We start from the raw sequence: 9,966 nt of genomic DNA, 5'->3' as shown, positions 1-9,966 counted from the left end.
TTGGCCACTATTTTGGGGTGTGGCTGGGGCCTCCCATTTCAGCCTAAGTCCACTCTTGTATATGGTTGCATGCTTGACTTGTTACCTTTAGTTGCATGCTTGCATTGTGCCATGTTTACATTACATTTTAGGTTGCATTGCATTGCATCTCGCATGCTTAGTACATTACATTTGCATGTTTAGGTTACCTTGCATTTGGCATACCTTGTAATTTAGCCTCATATTGCATAGTTGAGCCACATTTGCATACATATATTGCATTGTTTGGTTTGGGGTGTCAAACCAAACATGAGAATTGAGATGCGTTCGTACTCAAAGTGACGTAACGCGCCTCGATCCTCGGTCGCCGACCCCCTTGACCTCAACATGATAGGGCGTTGGCATTCATGTGTTTTGTTTGCATGCATTTACATTAAGTTGCTAACTTGGCCTCTTAGGCCATCATGCATCAAAATGCATAATTGATGGCCCGAGGGTCGAAGGTCATGCTCCCTTGAGTCCATTACATGACAGGGAGTGTGTCCATGCATACATTTGCCTAAAAATTCCATGCCATACACTGCTTGCCCTCTGCTGCTGTCAACTGCAGGTTCTGCAGGAAGTTTTGGCCAGTCGGCTAAATACAGTGCGGACCGGCCAGGAATTTGTGGTTGATAGCTTATTCAGTGGCCGGTGATCATCCCCTTCGGCCGGTGGTGTTTCTACTTGGTCAGTGGTATCCCCCAGCATCCAAAGAGCATACCCTTGGACTTTGGCAGTCCTCAGAGGAGCAAGGCAGTGTTAACAGAGGCAGTAGTGCTATGGCAGCGAGTTTCCGGGCGAGACGAGTCAAGCATGCATCATTCACGCATCCTGAGGCGGGGCTGTGGCCACCTTCTTTCTGCATTTAATTTGTTAATTAATTAGAAGTTTTGTAATAGTTAATTTGATATTATTTATTCGGACTGTAATATTTATTCGAACCCTCCGAGCGAGGGCAATTGTATAATAAGCGTGCGTGAGTATGTGTATGTCTCCCAACCCCATGTCTTTCTTCCCTTTTATTTACTAGCTTTCGATGGTTAGCCTAGGGCATGTTTCAATTAGCATACAATATGATAGCATGCGTGCATCCATACATTTGTCTTACATGCACCGGGCTCGGCGCATCATACTAACTGCATTTGTATTTCAATTCCAAAGTTGAATACATATTAGTTGTAGCATCATCACATGTCATCTTAGAATAGCCGAGCCCATTGTAGTTGCATCTTGTATGTGTTGCATTAGCCATCTTAACATGAGCTAGGATCATGCATTGATTACTAACTAGCTTTTGTTTTGGCTCGGAGTACTAGGTAAGCATTTATGCTTTAGCATACCGCATGCGTGTGAGTGTTGCCATAATAGCATGATTACCATAAGGCTAGCTGCTTATATGATATAATTGCTTGAGTGCTTGTGGGTGGAGGTCGAATTACCTAAATTGGAATAATGCATTAAAACTGTGAGTTTTAAGCTCACTAGATAGTGGCAAAACCATCTTTTCTAAAGCCCACTTGAGGGTGGCGAAATCTATATTTTTTAGCCTACTTGTGAGTAGCAAACCATTTTCAAAACAAGCATGAAATGTTTTGTTCCAATTTAGGCGATTTGGTCTATACTTATTTGCTGTGCGCATAACATAGTAATCCTAGGCTAATAACCAGAATAAGAACACATAACGTTTTCAAAAACGGATATCACGGTTAGTAGAGGCCGATCTTCGGATCGGGCGAGAGGGGGTGCTCATAGCTGACCTTCCCCAATCATACCCAAGCTCCCGAGCCGAGGCAACTTTGGTGATGATGGATACGTGGCCTTTGGCACCGAGTTAGGGTTTCCTAAATTCTCCTATAAAAAATATTTAGGTGGCGACTCTGTATCTGGCAAAGCAGTCCATGTTTGGCACTTCTTTTCTAAAAATCTGTTTTTTTTAAAAAATGATTTGCCGGATTTGGACTCTTTGGTTCAGATTAAGAACCGTGACAAATCGAGTACGAACTGTGGGGTGAGGCCCTCACGCGGGGGCGCGTCCACACCTGATAAACCTTTGCTTTCTCTTTTTAAAACATGATGTTCAAAAGTATTTTAATAACTTCATCCAACACGACACAGGGTAGTAAATAAGCACTAGAATCCCAAGACAAGAGTCACAATACATACATACATACATATGACTATTATACTTTAAAATAATCCCATATTTATCGGCTCACAATACGGAAGGGCGATGGGCACCTAAAACACTTATTTTTTCACATTTGTTGGCTCAATACAGCAGACCAATGGACACCCAGAAACTTTTTCCACATTTGTCCAACATCAAGCACAAGACAGGGCAATTAGGCACATAGACTCCCCACGTGGATACCAATACAATCCATAACTTGTTTACCAAAACTTGGCTTTATAACCTGGAATACAAGCCTATGTTTGGAAAGTGGGTTTTGGGGCTTTTTTGACTAAATTAGCCACAAAAAACAAAATAGGTTGTTTCACTACAAGAAATTGCACTTTTGGCGACTACTTTTGGCGGCAACGTCAATTTTTCGTAGCCAAAAGTATATTTTTAGCGACACAGTGATCAATTTTGTTGGGAAAACCTTTACCAACGCAATTTACTATCGTCGCTAAAAAAACATAACATTGACTAGGCGCCAAAAATATTGGTTGGCGCCAAAATTTCATAAATTTTAGCTACAAGTCTTATTTTTTAGCAACACAGTGAGCGTTGCTATTAGTATGCTTACTGCTGGCGACGACAAGTTGGCGTGGGCAAGAGTTAAACATTTAGCGACGATAACACTATTCGTTGGTAAAAGTTTAGTTAGTAAAACGAGGTGATTTAGTAATTTATGTTTTTATTATAACTTTTGAAAGTTTTAAATATTCTAGTTATTGAATTGTAAAATTAAAGTGATCATTGAACTAGATCACAAAATGAACTCATCAAGTCCAAATACACTCTTAAGTTCAGAATGCTAATTTGAGATAATTTAAACTCTTCCAAATAATGTGGTTAGATTATCAATTTCAATATGTTTGGTTTTATTTTCAGAAACTAGTTTAAAAATTTATTTTTTTTCTAAAAAACTAAAGAAAAATTGGGTGAAAAATTAAAAAATACTTATTATTTTTGTATAATTTTATCTTTTAGGTCATAAATAATTTTTAAAATTCTAAAAAGATATTTTCGATTTATATTGCTCTCAAATTAATTTTAATTTTTCCAAAAAAACAAATCTAAAAATTATTTTGGGTTGTTTTTTTTGTTTGGTTTTTTGGTGATCTGCCTCTGAGGCGGTGAAATTTCCCTCTCAAAATTCCCTATTTTCTTTCCAGGATAGGTAAATCCCCTCATCAGATCTCCCCTCATCAATCTCCACGATTTTCACTCTTGCACACCCTTCTTTCACAATTCATAGGAAAGAAAGAATGATCGCGAATGGAATCGAAGACGAGGACAAATGGTTAACCGAAGGCATCGCAAGGATTCAACACAATTGCTTTCTATATGCATCGCGCATTGGTAATTCATCAGACCTATCAGTCAATATTTCTTCAATCAATTCTTTCATATTCAAAACCCTAATTCTCCGATTCGTGTGTTCATCAGGACTCCAACAATCTCAGAGAAGCCCTATAATATTCGGTGCAAATGTTGTCTGAGCTCTGAACATCTAGACTATCTCCACAAAAACACTTTGAACTCTATATATATAGCCTTTAATCATCGTAGACGATTGATTTTTTTTTTTGTTTTCTGTATCGAAATTCAATTGATTATTTGTTTACTATTGTGATGTGCCAGATATGTAAGCCTTTGATGAATTGAGAAGACTTGAAATCTTCTTTAAAGAGGAAGATAAACATGGTTGTACGGTCTCTGACCTCTATGAACTCGTCCAGCATGCTGGAAACATTTTACCCAGATTGTAAGTTGGAATCACTTGTGATTTGGTCCTTCAATTCTATTGTTTTGTTTCTACTAATCACAATATTCATGCATTTCTTGTAGAATTTATGTAACTCCTAAAATATTATCTAGTTCTTATTCTGCCCAATTTATGGAATTCATTTGTTTTTTGGGGAAATTCAAAAAAAAATTTGAAAAAAAGAAAAAAACCGAAGGTTTGACTCTGGTGACAAAATCAAAATAAACATTGAATTTTTAATTTTATCAATTTAAACCATAATATTTTGATTTATTTTCAGTCTAAATCATCCACCTATTTTAGTCATTAAACTCAATGTAGGTGTACATAAAATATTTAAAATGTCATTTTTTTGTTGAGTTTGATGATTAAAATACCAATTTTCCATCAATGTTATTTAACAAAAACAGGCAAATAAAATTTCATAGGAAAGTGAGGCAATTGAAAAACAAGGAAAAATTACATATTCAGTTTTTTGTTTTCTGCCATGCCAGTCTGTGAGGGGTAATAAAGCCATGGTAAACAAGAAATAGCTTGAAATGAAATTAGAATATTGTAACATTGTTTTGGAGATCACAAGGTCATGACATCGATGAACAAATACCCTATCCTAGGATATTCTAATCAAATTTCATGGTTCAATTTCTAGCATAACTTCTAAGTACAAATTTTTCGAACTTGTACTTGCTTAAATGCGTTAATGTGCTTCTTTCTTGTGCTTTAGCTGCATTGCTTTCAGGCATTCACTAAAATTAAAAGATCTGTAGATCAGAAAAATAAATTAGAAGCAGAAAACCAAGGGCTACTTCTGAATTTTGGTTCACAGCTTGATTAGAGCTTAAAACACTTGCACAAGACCATCTTGGGGTCAGTTTCTCAACAGCAGCAACAATTGAGATGCATGGAGGAACAAGTCTCTTCATTTCTTGCTAGTAAATATGACGTATGAACTGAAAGCTGATGTCTCTTTCATATGTTAAACTTGTCAGTTAATTTTGTTAATCTTACATCGTTTTCTCTCAGGCCACTCAGATACTGGAATCTAGGATCTGTGAGCCCGAGATTGCTGTAAGCTCAGTCAAGAGCGTAGGATCTATGAGCCCGAGATTGCAACAGAAAAAGCTTGAGTTGGAGAAGTGATCTCGCCCGCCCACCTCTCCTGATTCCAGCAAGTCAAGATGGCAACCCAACAAGCAACAAGCAGAGTCGAGTTCCCCAGGTGGGAAATGTAGACCAAAATCTACAAACTTACAGCAAATTGACAACCAATCCAGTGAGATCAGCTGTGAAACAAGGAATTCAAGTTACCTGGAAGACGATATTTCTATGCGATCAAATGGAAACATTGTCTCAGACTCAGGGATAGACACAGAAGTCACTAGTTTGGAACGCTGTGCTGAGACCAATGGCAGCCAGAGTCCATCCATGAAAGCTGCCAAGTACTCAGTTTCTAGCATAGACTGCAAATCTAAAAGGCAAAATAAAACAACTCAAGGTAAAATTGCAACTTAATGTAGTATATTAACAAAGGTGGACAATCTTTTTGTCACTAGCTCCATCATTTTTAAATTCATTCAAAATATGATTGTATATGTTTAGCCCTCGTGAAATTATTTGCTTGATATATTGATCACGACAACATCTGCAGAAATGTAATGCTATGTAATGCACTGTAATGACAATGAGAGATTTTTTTTCATAACCAGGGTCAGATAAAGCTGAAGGAAGCTGCACTCGAAACCTCGGCAAATTCATTTTTAGAGAAGGAGAAAGATCTTGAGGATAAAATTGAAGAGTTAGAAAGAAGATTGGAAGAACTCAGTCAAAATAGTGCTGTTTTTATGAATATCAATTCCAAAGGGTTAGTATCTTTACAGTTCATATGATGAAATCATGCATATGTTTCTGCAACGCCTTTCATTAACTGTTATATGCAAATCATTTGTGGCATTAGTTAAAAACTCTTAATCTCATTATTAGCATAAAGACAACATTTTTACTTTTCTATGTTAATTTCCTCTTGATTTTGTTGTTTGGTGAAGCACCTTTGGGATATGCCCAGTAGAGTTCAACAAGATAGAGAGCTCTTTCAAGTTAAATCAACTCAACAAAGCTCTTTCTTACTTTTTTCAATTTTAGTTAAATGAACCTATTTCACAATCTGCTCTGTCCACAGCAATAGGTACATGCTTTTGGATTAAATTATACACTATAATAGTTTTACCTTTTGAGATTTGTTGCAATTTCTCAAAAACTTTGCTTGTAGATGAAGAAAAACTTTGGTGCTTTTGTGTGTTCCAAGTACTTGGTTTGAATAACATGAACATTTTATAAAACACTTGAGTCAAAGGTCATCACCATAATAAAAAAATAAAAAAATAAAAAGACAACTTAGTGCTCGAGAGACTCTCGTTAAAATGTACGCAGTCTTATCCTCATTTTTGAAGAGGTTGTTTGTGTGATTCGAATCCACCACACTAAGATACTAATGACTAGCCTTACTGTTGAGCCAAGTTGTGATTTAAATGTCATTCTCATCTAATCATAAAGTTGGAATATATGGTAGTTCATGGTATTATTATATAGGAAATGCTGTTATATATTAAACTGGTCATTTATGACCAACCAAATTTAAGTTGTGTGTTTGGGTGTGAACATAATTTATTCGGATCTGAGTACATTCAAAGTATCCTATCTAAGTACCTATTTAATATTTGGATCTAGAAAAAAATAAGAGAAGATGAGGAAAGGATTTTGGGGCCTTTTTTTTTTTGGTGGTAAATAGGGTGCATGAAATTAAATATAGAAAAAAGGGTTTTGCATTATTATGAAGTATTATAATGTTTGAAACTTCTTACTCCAAGAAAAAGAAAGATTAAATCTCTATTGGTTCAACTATTTGATTTTCTTTGATTTGATTACTTAACTAGAGGATACCAAGGTAGCTAAATGGGGGATACCAAGGGGTTCTTGTTGCTAGGTCTTGAACTGTGTTTGGTAACAGGTTACTGTGAAATCTAAATCTAGAGAAGAAATCAATTTCATTATTGCTCTGTTTGGTTGCTGAGAATAGGTGGGAAAAGAACCTATTTAAGTTTGGAGTGCATTAATAGAATGCCTATCAGGTATTTTTTTATTTTTTGGGAAATACTTTTTATTTCAGGTAAAAAGCAATGCTAAAAACAATCAAAGCCCTTCAAAAATTAAAAAGATATTAAAGCATTTATGGTAGTAAAAAAAAATGATACTCTGACAATAACAATCATATAATTGAAAATCTTTCATGATGCTTGGCATTGTTGTGAGGTGTTTCATATTTTTAGTGTACACTCAAATATACTGTGATTGCAAGCACTCAGCTTCTCTCCCATGCTGTGACTATAGTCTAAGTTAGAGAGGAGGCAGACCCTTTTTCCAAACACTCAACTTCTCTCTAGTCGACTGGAGTCCAATTGTGAGAGGAGTAGGACCATTTGCCAAAACCCAAAAGCACGTAACATCAAAGCTGTTAGATGTGCACCCATGTCTTTTTTTATTATGGAATCTAATTGTTAGCATCTATCAGAACATCATTTTTTTTGGTTTGGGAAGTGCCTTTTATTTTTGTTCTGTTTCTATTCCAACTCAGCATGATAGCTAATAAATTCATTGAATAGTTCTTTTGAACTTAATTTTATAGATGTTACAAATTAAAAATACTTTAGTGTTTATTTCAAAAATTGGTTTACTGCACAAGTTAATTTAAATATGCTAGGATATAGTGACTATTATTATATAAACTTGACATGATCAAAGGAACTGAAGCTCTATCACTTTAATCTGGGTATTGAAAAACAAAGCACAAGTGTATAGTCATCTGGCTGTCCAAGGAAACTAATTAAGGATATGAACAAATCTTGTGTGTTTTTTCTGTAATTTTGTAGAGAGAAGCAAACTTCGCTAAATTACGTAAGGTTGTGTTTGGATCAAGGCTTTGAAGAGGGATTTGCAGAGAGTGAGAGAGATTAAAAAAAAAAGTATGGGAAAAATGAATGAAATAGAAGCTACATTTTTATCACATTTCCCTTTCCTTTTCCCTCCACAAATCCCACCCCAAATCCTAGATCCAGACCTTGTCCCATAAAGTTTGCCCCATAGGAAAAATCAAACCATGTCTATTGTAATTTGAATATCTGTTTTATTTTCGTTACACTTGAATATCTTCATACGTGGCTCTATACAAGATTTAAACTTCTGATAGAATGCACAACTAATTAAAGCATTTGAAAACAAGTCAAATTACATTACAGAGATGGATAGATTTTTTTTTTTTTTTTTTTTTTTTTTTTTTTTTAAAAGAAGCAAAGTAGTTCTAGCACCTTGAGTATTGCATAGCTTTGGACTAAAGTTGCAAGTTATTCATTACATTTGAGTGCATTTAGTAGTTCTGCCAAGTAATTTTGTCTTCCTTTGAATTTGCAGTACAAATATGGTCAATTACTCTAGGTAGCAGTGGGAAAAGGCAGAGTTATCTGTCAACCATCTCAACAAGACTAGTATTGCAGAGATTGAATCTACTGTAAAGTAAGTCTTCTGTTTCCTCGTTTTTCAGATTTTCTAGTAACCTTTTATTTATTTTATTTTTTAAAATGTTTTTGGTTTTCTTATCATGTTCTTTCTCTCCCTGAACAGGGCAAAAATTTGTGCGAGCCATGGTGTGTATGAATAATTTGTCTCTAGATCCTCATCCATTAATGCAGAATATGAAGCTAAAGCCTGTGACACACCGGCAGCTGTTAAGGTTAATTAAATCCCTATATATGAAATTTTAATTTTTTTCCCCCTCTATTTATCAAACAATGAACTCAAGTGGGAAATATTATGAACTTACAAATTCACTGATGCTGGACCAGGAAACCAAGGAAGAGATAGACTCCATGTCTATCTTGTGCTTGAATCAGCTTAAGTGTGTCAGTTAGAATCATACTGAAAGCATAACAAATATCAGAAACCAAGTGGAGCAGTGTCTGAGGAAAGATTATTTGGTAGGCTTGCTTGCTTGCTTGATATATCTTTCTTAATGTTAGAATAAGATTATCAGGAAAATATTCTTATGTCTCGGGGTGTTAAAAAGTAGCTAGACATTACTTAATTTTATTCTAGGATTTTTAAGAAAATGGTTTTTAGGCTAAGAAGCACGAACATGCAATTTTCAAAAAATGCATGCATAATTTTATATATTTATTATATGTCGTATATTTAAATATTATACATCAATTAGGCACATCAATTGGTACTGTATATACTGGATTGATGAGACCTAAAAAAGTTTCATGTTTTGACAAATCTTGAACTTGCCTTGCCCCTTTTAAAACCTTGAGCTACATTACATTACACTCTTGAAATCACTGGACTGATGAAAGCACACAAAGACCAAAATTGGTAGTTAGATTGTTCCAACTGAGTTTATTTATTTATTTATTTTTCTTGGGAACAGAGAGTTTATTAATTAGTGTAATTTTGCACAGGTTGATCAGCATACTAGTACAACTCCGAAGTTGAAGATAGTAGCAGTGCTTAGCTTGGCATCCATCGAGGAGATGAGAACGCTTGCAGTTGGAGATCTTATGGCGAATTTTACCGGACCAAATTTGGGCTGTACTGAAAGCAAGATTCAACAACATCAACAAGGGCTGTGTCTCGGAGCATCACCTAATAATAGAACTCTTTTTGCATATGTTAATCTCTTAATGAGCTCCTTGATAAGAATATTTAGACAAATGGAAAACTTGAGTAGCTTCATCTATTGTATATTGTTGGATGAGTCTTAAAGTCAACTGGTGCAAACACACACATATTCATCAACTGATGAGTTATAAAGTTTGCCAATTCTGAAAGCTGAGGTTGGCTTTATGTTATTTCAAATTGTCTTATAAATCTGTAAATCTGTAAATCTTATAAAAAATATAAATAATTTTAATTATTTTTATCGATGCAAATTTATCGTTGTCAAAAAGTAAAGCTTTCTCGA

General features: G+C 35.2%; 1 long non-coding RNA gene across 1 annotated transcript; it reads left to right on the top strand.

The window, feature by feature from the left end:
• Positions 1-8,627: 8,627 nt before the first annotated feature.
• LOC145796547 (uncharacterized) lies at positions 8,628-9,718 on the top strand. The gene is made up of 3 exons (XR_014337020.1): positions 8,628-8,736; positions 8,849-8,980; positions 9,464-9,718. It is a non-coding gene; the product is annotated as an uncharacterized LOC145796547 (long non-coding RNA).
• Positions 9,719-9,966: the final 248 nt, after the last annotated feature.

The sequence above is a fragment of the Camellia sinensis genome, chromosome 8 (genome assembly GCF_055761805.1).
Source record: "Camellia sinensis isolate YWXY chromosome 8, ASM5576180v1, whole genome shotgun sequence".
Classification (NCBI taxonomy): Eukaryota; Viridiplantae; Streptophyta; class Magnoliopsida; order Ericales; family Theaceae; genus Camellia; species Camellia sinensis.
This window is presented reverse-complemented; position numbering and strand designations above follow the sequence as displayed.